This window comes from Candoia aspera, chromosome 7 (assembly GCF_035149785.1).
Source record: "Candoia aspera isolate rCanAsp1 chromosome 7, rCanAsp1.hap2, whole genome shotgun sequence".
NCBI lineage: Eukaryota > Metazoa > Chordata > Lepidosauria > Squamata > Boidae > Candoia > Candoia aspera.
Genome location: NC_086159.1, coordinates 71,696,752 through 71,705,902, shown reverse-complemented (window position 1 = coordinate 71,705,902; position 9,151 = coordinate 71,696,752).

The following is a 9,151-nucleotide window of genomic DNA, read 5'->3' as shown; positions in this document are numbered from 1 at the left end:
ACCCATCTGTGGTCTCTCATGACAAGACCCATCTGTAGTCTTAGTTACAGAATCATTTCTGTCTTCTTGGTATTTTGCCCCTTATCCACTGGAATTCCTGCTAACCAAGAATGACTAAGTTGCTAAATGATTAGAGTTTTGGTACCACCACAGAAGGTAAATTCAGGGAGAGGAGTAGTTTCTGTATCACCCTCACTGTGAATAGTTGGATGGAGGAACATGGTTACTGCTTGGGCTATAGTAGCCAATCCACACCGCTTGAGCAAAGAGGTGGCCAACTAAAGCCACATTTAATAAAAATAAAATTACTCCTTCCTTTGTTCATTATTTATGACTTCTGAGGGCTTCATGGTAACATGCTAACCATCTGAGAGAATGGGGCTGAGATTTTCATCTCTTTTTTGAAACTTTGAGTGTGTGTCAATAGACTGGGTTTAACTTCCAGTTGATGGGATGTAGCAAAGTATGTTAACTTGCAATGTGGTTGCAAGATTAGATTTCCTAGCATCCATATATCCACTCCTAGACTGAGAGGCTTTGCTCACAGTCACTCATGCCCTAGTGACCTCCCATCTGGACTACTGTAATGCGCTCTACATGGGGCTGCCCTTGAAGAGCATTCGGAAGCTTCAACTGCTGCAGAATGCAGCTGCACGGATAGTAAATGGTGCCGGGTACTCGACACATGTAATGCCACTACTACGTGAGCTGCATTGGTTGCTGGTGTGCATCTGGGTGCAATTCAAGGTGCTGGTTGTTACCTTTAAAGCCCTTCATGGCTTGGGGCCGGGTTATCTAAGGGACTGCTTTCTCCCAGTTGTTTGATCTAGTAGGTTGGGTATGCTGCGGGTCCCATCAGCCAGGGAGTGTCGGTTGGCAGGAACTAGAAGGCGTGCCTTCTCTTCTGTAGCACCTGCCCTCTGGAACATCCTCCCTCTAGAAATTAGGATGTCCCCGACCCTGCTGGCCTTTCATAAGGCCGTGAAGACCTGGCTTTGTGCCCAGGCCTGGGGCCTCGAGCGTGTGGATGGTCTCATCTCTTGGCTGTATTAACATTCATGCATTGCTCCCTTGGCAGCCATGTATATTTATTTTGTATTTATTTTATATTTTAACTGTTTTAATTGTAATTGCAATTGCAATTTAATTGTTTTATAGTTTTACTGTTGTAAGCTGCCCAGAGTCACTCGCTGAGATGGGCAGCTATAGAAATCAAATCAAATCAAATCAAATCAATAAATAAATAAATAAATAAAACTGGAATAAGACTGGACTTGGGTTGCACTTGTGGCATACTGTCTGAAATGTGTCAAAACTGAACAATGCTTTCCTTATCATTAGGGAAAAAATGTCTGTAAGGCACAGGTACAACTAAGGCTAGTAATTTATTCTATGTCTTTTCTACCTCATTGAAAAGTGTTATGTGAAAGCCTCAAATGACCAAACCCACCATGGGAAGTGGAGATCAATATCCGTCAGTCCTCTGGGGATGACCATGTTGTATGGGTAATAATGACTTGGAAAGAGGAGTAAATGGTAAAGATCATGAAATAACAAATGAAATGAAAGAGAGGAGAGGAGAGGAGAGAAGTTGCATGCCTGTGCAATGAAGAGACAGGGGAAGGCCAGAATAGATCTGAATGCAGGTGAGCCAGTGTTGTGGAGTGAATGTGTATGCAGAGAAGCAAGAGTTAGCTTTAATTATAATGAAATGGCTAAATTGTCTGCCAGAATGTACGACCTAGTGTCACCTAGGGTATCATCGATGTATATGAAAGCATATAAGTAGGTTGTTAATAGTGATGTGAGGGATTCTGGGAAGACCAGAAAAGGAAGAAAAGAGAATAGAGACATGAACAGTCAAGCGACAGAGGGTGAGTCAGTTGACTTATCTGATAAATGGCAACTCAGCCCAGGTGGTAAGAAGCCTAAGAAGCATTTCAAAGCCTTCAAAGCTTTAATGAACTCACTCTCAATGATGGTGCGAAATTTTGAAGGTTCTGTTATTTATCTCAGACTAGTATTAAAGATATTGCAATCTGTAGTTCTTGCTTCTTTGGCCTTGCCAAGCTGTGTTACACAAGTCATCTGGAACAGGAAATTGAAGAAGTTGTAGTTGGAACAGTTGGTTAGATCTTCCAAAAAAGAAGAGAGAAGTTTAAAAAAACAAAAGAGAACATATAAACAGTGTATGGACTTGTTGGAAGCAAGGATAAAAATGTATTGAGTAGTATATGGCATGGTTTGGGTATAAATTAGATTGAGCTGTATGTCCTTTTGTTTTTCTTATCTCATATGTTTAATTTATTTAGCTTAGTATTTCTCACTCTGTATGGTTTAGATAATGTTGCTTATCCTGGAAAAGAGGTGAGAAATGATCGTGTTCACATGGTATAAAGCCTATTAAATACACTTTGATACACATATTTTTTTTTCTTTTTCAAAATACATCTCTCCTTTTGAGCAGTTTGTTGAGACTGAGTTTCCCTTGTGCACCTATTGAAAGAAATATATTTTCACAGATGACAAGAGCTGTCTTAACAATATTCTCAGTTTTATAGTTCAGCCTTTAAAGGATCCATAAATTTACTCACTGCCAATAAAGTCTCATCTAATATTAGTTCATTCAGTTTCTCTGTGCATTCATGTTTACTTCACCTTCTCTTGAAAAACTGGGTCCGCAGTAGAAAAAGGCATTACAGCTTCATTTATAGAAGCCAAGTTGATACAAATAGCCCTAATCACAATGTATATACAATCAAAGTGAAAATATGGTATTTTGCTCTAATTTAGCAACAGAAATGTATATGGATTCTTTTACTTCTCAGTGCTGTGTCCTTGACAGATAGCTACTTAACCAACATCTTGCTGGTTCAATGCAATATAAAACCAAACCTTACTCAAAAGATAGCAAAAGATACATTCACAGTCCACCTGGGTCAATTGTTTAAACTTTGGCTGTGTGCTATTGTAAGGAATGCCTAAGACCAAATAAAAGACTCAGACTCTAAATCAAGTTTAAGCTCTGGCTTTTATTTAGAATAGAATGCACACCAGTAAAAAGCTGAGAGTGAGGGAAGCACACCAAAAGTTGAATTAAATAGTCTCGCGCCAAACAGCACTCCACCCCCACACTCCCCGGGTGTGCCCTACGAGTTCCACGGGGTGACAGGCCATCAAGACTTGATAGGTGAGAGGTCGTCCAGCCCCATTCGCCCCGGGCATCGCCCTGTTTATCTTCCTGAGAGGTAATGGTCCATTACCGGGCGATTAGACCTCGATATTCCTCGAAAGCCCGGACGCGCCTTTCCGAACCTTGCCCTGATCCTTTCTTTATCAGGGGCGTCAATGGCCGATAACCGGGCAATGGGACCTTGTTTGTTCAGTAGATCTCCCAACCCTATTACCTTCTTTGTCCGGTTTATTGCCCGCACCTCTCCAGCCATTGACACGCATCCGCGCTTTGTCATGCGAGCCGTTACGATGTCGCAAACATCGCAACGGCGATCATGACAGCTATCTTCATAGTTGTCATGCGCTGCCTACCTCCAAGTAATACACAGACGCTGATTCCGATGAAGCAGGCTCTGGTTTATTCGCAGTGTAGATACAGTGATAGAAAAAAGCTGAGAGTGACAGGAGCGCGCCGGTGCGGGGTTTAAATACCCCACGCCGGTCAGCGCCCCCTCACTCGTGGTTACGTCACCCCCCTTTGTCCAACACGCTGTCTTGCTGGTAGGTGAGGGGTTGCGAGGCCCCGCTGGCGCTCCGGGATCGCCCATCATCGGTTTCCCTATTCCTCCGGTGATTGCTGTCAGCTGGGCGATCTCCGTTGCGCTAGCGCTAACAGCTTGGGTGTGCCTTGCGATCCGCTTAGCCATTGTCTCTTGTCCTTTAGTCTTTGTAAGTTGATGGCTACTTATCTTGAGCCCCTTCCCCTGTTTCCTTTCTATTGTCATGTGTGCCATTGCGCTGATGTCTTCAGCTCAACGGCACTCATGACATACTGCCCCCTGTCCGAATAGTGCCCCCCCCCCGGTTTTCCAGTTTTTTACCAGGAGAGCTGTCAAAATGGTGTTTTTTTTTTTTTTTTTTGAATTTCCCGCCGGAGTGTTTTCGCCCCTCCCTTTGTTCCGCCCTCTACCACGTGTCCCTCTAGGGTGTGTTCTTAGTGCGCATGCCCCGGTCACACCCTGGGCGTGCGCATGCTCCGGCCACACCCTGTTTGTTCGGCTCAGTTAGATGAGGAGAGAGGCGTGGCTGGTCGGGTGCTTATCAGCTCCAGGTAGGGCCCTTATTTTTTGTTCTAAGTGCGTCACCTTTGTTATGTGTGCTCCTGGGCGTTGCCCCCAGGATGCACTGTTGACTTGCTTGCCACTCCCCCGTGGGCCCGGGGCAGGGGGAGGGTGCTGGCGACCGCTTGTTACTGCCTCGTGGGCCCGGGGTGGGGGGGTGAGTCCCGGGGGGGGAGGTCCACCCAAGTCGCGGGCTTGGGGGGGCCCTTTCCCTTGGGGCACGGTAGGTGGGGGGGCCCCAAGGGGGAGGGGTTATGCAGGTGTCAGTTTGCTAGTCTTGTTTTAGGCTTGTCGGGGTACGCCCGGTGAAAAGCCCGGGTCAGGTCAGGCGCGTTAACGTTGTGCGCCGCCACCCATTCTGGGTGGGGGAAGTGTTTCCACCTGACCAAATAGTGTAAAGTTCCCCGTTGCCTGCGAGAGTTGAGTATGTCCCTTACGTCAAAGTGATGTTGCCCGTCGATCATCACCGGTGAGGGCAGTGGCGTGCTTCGGTGCCATCGAGAGGTGGTTGCCGGTTTCAGGAGGCTGGTGTGGAACACCGGGTGGAGTCTCCGTAGGTTGTGTGGCAGGTCCAAGCGTATTGCCACCGGGTTCACTATCTGCGTGACTCGGAACGGCCCGATATACTTAGGCCCCAATTTTTTCGAGGGTTGGGGTGACTTTAGGAATTTGGTGGATAGGTAGACCATATCCCCCGCCTGGAACGTCGGCTGTTGGCGCCGGTGCTTGTCGGCCTGCTCTTTGTAGGCCGCCTGTGCATCCTTCAGCGCTGCCGTGATTATTGGCCACGATTCCGCAATCTTCCGTCCCCAGTCGCTAGCGTCCACCTGGGGTTCCGGGGGTTGTGGTAGCTCCGGTATGGGGACGAAGTCGCACCCCGAGACTACCTCGAACGGAGTTTTCCCCGTGCTCGTGTGAACGGCGTTGTTGTATGCGACTTCGGCGAACGGGAGCAGTTCGGCCCAGTCGTCTTGATGATAGTTGGTGTATGAGCGTATGAATTGTTCTAGGGTGGCATTGAGGACCTCTGTGGCTCCGTCCGTCTGGGGGTGCCAGGCAGTGGATAGGGCCTGTTGGGTCCCCGTCAGCTTTAGGAAGGCCCGCCAGAATTTAGAAGTGAATTGTGTGCCCCTGTCGGTCACCACACGTGCGGGACATCTGTGTAACCTGTACACGTGGATGAGGAAGAGTTTGGCTAGTTGTTGTGCAGACGGGACCGACGTGCAGGGGATGAAGTGGGCCTGTTTCGAGAAATAGTCCTTCACCACCCAAATGGCCGTTTTCTTCTGGCTGGGTGGGAGGTCCACTATAAAATCCATGGAGATTTCCTCCCATGGGCGGGAGGGTTCTGCCACCTGTTGTAAAAGCCCCGCGGGTTTGCCTGGTGCCCGTTTGGCTCTGGCACACGTTGGGCAGGACGCTACGTAAGCTTTCACGTCCCGTCTTAGCGCGGGCCACCAGAATTGACGCCTTGTTAGGTGCAGGGTCTTAAGGAACCCAAAGTGTCCCGCTTTCTTGGCGTCATGGGATCTATGCAAGATCGCTTGGCGTTGCGAGTCCGGGACATAGATTCTGCCTTCCCCCCATGCCAGGTCCTGTGCCATCGTTACCTTGTCGGGGTTTGCCAGGAACCAGGGGTCGGTTTTGAGGGTGGCGGCGAGGTCCGTGCGTATCCCCCCTGGTAGTTGCGGTTGGCGTCGTCTGGTCGCAGGTTGTCCCGCCGTCGGTTGCGCCGTAGAGTCGAGCTGCCTCCGGGCGCCGCTCCGGGTGGTCACGGCCATCCCCAGTTGAGAAGCGGATAGGACCGTCCCAATGGTGTCTGGGGCGGGCTCTTCTTCTTGGGGCAGTCGGGAAAGGGCGTCGGCCAGGAAGTTCTTTTTACCTGGCATGAACTTCAGCTGGAAGTTGAAGCGGCTGAAGAATTGGGCCCATCGGACCTGTTTTGGGCTGAGGCGTCTGGGCGTTCGGAGGGCCTCGAGGTTCCGGTGGTCAGTCCAGACCTCGAATGGTTGGGTGGCTCCCTCGAGTAGGTGTCTCCATGTTTCTAGCGCCGATTTTACCGCGAAGGCTTCTTTCTCCCAGACGTGCCATCGCCTTTCTGTCTCGGAGAATTTCCTAGACAGGTAGGCGCATGGTTTCAGGAGTCCTGTGGGGTCCTTTTGGAGTAGGATGGCCCCCAGGGAGAAGTCTGAGGCGTCGGCTTGGACCACGAACGGCCGTTCTGGGTCCGGGTGCGCGAGGATTGGCTCCGTGGTGAACAGCGCTTTCAACTTGTTGAATGCGGTCTGGCACGCGGGAGTCCAATTCAATACTGTGCCCGGGTTCTTGGCGCGTCGGGTGTCCCCCACCCCTTTGGTTTTGAGGAGGTCCGTTAGGGGGAGGGCTATCTCTGCGAACCCCCGGGCGAATGACCTGTCAAAATTCGCGAGGCCGAGGAAGCTCTGGAGTTGGCGTCTGTTGCGGGGGCACTCCCAGTTCAGCACCGCCTCGACTTTTGCGGGGTCCATTTCTATGCCGTCTCCGGAGATTCGGTACCCCAGGTAGTCTAGGCGCGCTTTATGGAATTCGCACTTTGTGGGTTTGGCATAGAGCTGCGCCCTTCTGAGCTTATCGAGGACTTGCCTGACCAGGGTCACATGTTCCTCGTGCGTTTTAGTGTAGATAAGGACGTCGTCTATGTAGACGAGGACCCCTTTGAACAGGTGTTCATGCAGGACGTCATTGATGAGCTGCATAAACACCCCCGGGGCCCCCGCGAGTCCGAACGGCAGCACTTTGTACTGGAAGGCGCCTAGGGGGCAGTTGAACACCGTCTTCCATTCGTCCCCCTCCCTGATTCGGATGCGGTAGTACGCCTCGCGCAGGTCCAGTTTGGAGAAGACCTTGCCTGTGGACAGGTGGGCGAGCATGTCTTTCACCAGGGGTAAGGGGTATTTGTTGGACAGGGAAGCCGCGTTTAGGCCCCGGTAGTCGGTGCAGAGCCGTAGGGTGCTGTCTTTCTTCTCCCGGAATAAGACGGGGGCTCCGACCGGTGAGCATGCTGGCTCTATGAATCCCCTCTCTAGGTTTTTATCGATGAACTCCCGGAGGGTTGCCATCTCCTTCGGGGTCATTGAGTAGATCTTCGGTCTAGGTAAGGGGACGTCGGGCAGCAGGTCGATCCGACAGTCTGTCTTGCGGTGGGGGGGTAGTTGGTCAGCTTCCGCCTCTCCGAAGACCTCGGAGAAGTCGGCGTATTGTTCCGGTAGGTCTGCTGTGGTAGCTGCGTTGTCCTGTGTGGTCGCCTCTGCTCGTCCCACAGTGGGGTTGGTTCTGCCCGCCGGAACTGGTGCCCGATACTCGCCGTCGCCAAATGTGAAGGTGCGGGTCTCCCAGCCGATGCGCGGGTTGTTTGTCGCGAGCCATGGCATTCCCAGGACTGCAATGGGTCGTCCGATGTGGGTGACGACGAACGATGTGCGTTCGGTGTGAGTGCCCATTTGCAGGGTGACCGGCTCGGTTTGCATCGTGGCTGGTTTCCCTCCCGCTGTTGAGCCGTCCAGCTGGTGGAATGCCAGCGGCGTGGGGAGGGGGGAGCAGCGGAGGTCGAGTTTGGCAACTAAGTCGGGGTGGATGAGGTTTTTTGAGCACCCCGAGTCCACTAGTGCCGCGGCCGTGGTGGCTCCGTTGCCGGCAGAGAGTTTGATTGCCGCCATTATAACGGAGCTTTCGCCGTTCCGTCGAGGTGGTCCGCGCTGCTGTCCCACCGCCTGCCTCGCAACGCGTTTCAGGGCAGGCGGGGAGCGTTTCCCACCGGCTGGTCTGGGTCTACGGCGTCCTCTTCCCCCCAGTAGGCGTCCCAGCCTTCCTCTGGTGTCGCTGTGGCTCCGGTCATTCGGCGGTGAGGGGGCAGCGGCGGGTTAGGTGGTTTGGGGCTAGTTTTCGGGGTGGGTTTAGGCACACTGGTCGGCGGTCGGTTGGCGAAGCAATCTGCCGTCTTGTGCCCCAGTTTCCCGCATCTCCCGCAGGGCCCACAATTAAAATTCTTCCTTGGGTATGTGGGGCCGGCCGTCCCCACGTGTGGTGCGGGTACCTTTGTGCAGGTGTTGGTCGTGTCTTCCGTAGTTGTCATGAGGAAGGTGCGGTGCGCGTGTTCTGCTTTCCCCGTGAGGTGGATCCACCCGTGTAGAGTCTCTGGGTCGTCGCGGTAGAGGGCCCATTGAAGTACGTCGCGGTTGAGCCCCCTTTTGAACATTTCCAGCAGGGTGGTCTCGGACCAGTCGTTGACCTTCCCCACGAGGGCTTTGAACTCGAGGGTGTAGTCCGGGACAGTGCGTGCGCCCTGTTTAAGTCTTTGGAGTGCGCTTTTCGCCCTCACTTTGGCTAGTGGGTCCTCAAAGTAGCTCTTCATCTCATTGATGAAGGCGGGGAAGTTGGCGAGGGCGGGGGAGCTGGACTCGTACAGTTGGACGTACCAGTCCGCCGCCCGGTCTTGTAGTTTGATCGCCACGGCTGCGATCTTGTCCGCTTCGGAGTCGTAGGAGTGTCCGTGCCTCCCCATGAACTCCCTGGTGTTCGTGATGAAGAACGACAGTTTCGCGGGGTTCCCATCAAAGAAGATGGGGAAGTCCTTTGGGGCCCGGGCGTTTTGTGAGCCCCTTCCTCTCGCTTCCCGGCCTGTGGCATCGTCCGCCTGGGCCGTTTGTTGACCTTCATCTGGCCCGTGGGAGTTCGGCGCTTCGCTCGAGGTGTGGACCTGTGCGGGGACGTCGTTGGGCGGCGCGGGGGGCATCAACGACTGAAGCATGTTCCGGAGTTCCTTCAGTTGGGTCTCCATGGCCGCGAGTCTAGCTTGTGCATCCTCGTCCGCGATCCGC